The sequence below is a fragment of the Pezoporus flaviventris genome, unplaced genomic scaffold (genome assembly GCF_033815535.1).
Source record: "Pezoporus flaviventris isolate CSIRO_AGI_PZ_B2104156 unplaced genomic scaffold, CSIRO_AGI_Pfla_v1 ptg000064l, whole genome shotgun sequence".
Classification (NCBI taxonomy): Eukaryota; Metazoa; Chordata; class Aves; order Psittaciformes; family Psittacidae; genus Pezoporus; species Pezoporus flaviventris.
Window position 1 is genome coordinate 2,425,473 of NW_026892612.1, and position 1,969 is coordinate 2,427,441.

Genomic DNA, 1,969 nt, shown 5'->3' on the forward strand with positions numbered 1-1,969 from the left:
CGGGGCGGGCTGTGTCCTTGGCGGGGCGCGGCGGCTCCGGGACGCCGTCCTTTACCCCCGGCTTCTGCGCTCGGGATTTGACCGGTCGGTTTATTGCCTCGGCGCTGCAAGGTGCACGCTGCCGCAGGGCACGCGGAGAGGCTTCCGACGTGGGGCAGCTGAGTGCTTTCCCCACCTCGCAGCCCCTCGCTGACACCGTGACCCCCGGGCCAGCCACGCTTTGCTTCGACCCTTCCTAGTTCTTAACCACGTCGAGAAACTGCATCACAGGTATCCCAAACTCGGCATACGGTTCTTGGCTCGACTTTGCCTGTATTTCAGCTTCCCTTCTAAACCCCAAGTTCTTCCCCTAGCTATGTTTTAGGGTGTTGTGAAAAGAAAACACGTAAGGTTGTTACAGCAGTCATGATAAATGTAACGGGAAGTGTAAGAGGAAGCCAACAATTCTCTCCCGAATTATGCAGACTTGAATCATATGTAATCAACACGTTATGGAAAAGCAAAAGGTGAAAAACAGTAATTGCATTACAGTGCAATATGATGAACAGCTCAACCAGTGTACAAAATACCCAGTACGTGACTAGGTTATTAATTAAAATCTTCATAAAGTGATGAAATTAAAATACAAATCCAAGCTTTTGAATACTCTGGTTCTTGATCTTCTTATTCTTCTATCCCCTTTTACACACTGACAAAACAAGGAGAAAAAGGATGAACCTCAACACTTCCAGCAGGTGTCTTTGTGCCCTGCAGGATCACAGCCATCTGACTAAAACAAGCACATGCAGCAATTACAGTTGGTTGTACCTACTGCAGACTAACACAACAGGCATATGCCATTCTCCCTGTTTCATTTTGTTTCCATTCTTCTGTGTTTGCTCCAACTTGTTTCTGAAACTTGACTCAAAAATCCTTTTTTTTCAGTCCCCAAATACCTTCTTCCTAATAACCAATCCCAGCGTGCACTTCTTTTGTTTCTCTGCTCTGCCCTCTTTGTATTTTCCCTACTGTTTCTTTTATTTTGTTGGTTTCAGTTGTGCCACTGTATTGACTGTGAGCTCCAGTGTTTACCTGCCTCTGGATTTTATCATTATTTTCTATCCACGTAGTCTTTCTAGATGTTTCTCCCTTCTTCTGGTCTAATTTTCCTTCACAGCCAAGTCTCGTCTTCCTCTGTGGTGCCCAGCTCTCCCTCCTTCTCTTCCTTCCCTACAGGAGAGCTCTCCCTTCAGACCGCATCATCTTAGTGCAGGAGCTTAGGAGCAGAGCCTCCAAGAGCGCCAGGGAGAAGATACTCCCACTGTCAGGTCAAGACCCAAGGCTCAGCAGCACCCCAAAAAACAGCAGAGAAGCCGGTCAGCTCTGGGGTGTGCCTCAGGGCCTTTTGGAACATTACCTGGTAAACTCTGCAGTGGTTTCACATGAACTATTCTTTCAGACACCAGGATAAGAAAACTGCTGCCAGATGTATGTTTCTGCTTCTTCCACTGCACCCATTTTTGTCTTTAGACTTCTTACACTGCTCTTCTTAAACAGTAGGACTTGAAAAGCATTACAGCTTTCAATAACAGAATACACTGCTAGAAATTTTAGCAGGTGATGAACGGCATGTTCATTCTTTCCCTAGCTACACCTTTTAAGATATTCTTTTCAATTGAATGTTCTATAACAGGTAATCCTGAGTCAGCACAGAAACTTTCAGCTCAAATTGTCTAGTTTCCCTGATGTTTATAAATTAATGTTCTTTTAATAACATACACCAGTCACTCTTCATATGAATCTGAACCCTGTAAGAAGCCTGAAACATACGTATCCCAGCACATGCAGATGCTCTGCACTTCAACTGGGACACAGCTAGGTGCACATACTCCTCTGACTGCAGCATTTTCTTAATTCCAAATTTCTGCCATTTCTAAGTTGTGCATCTTCTTTCAGACATGAGAAATGCCCTATCTTCCCTGGAATCAAG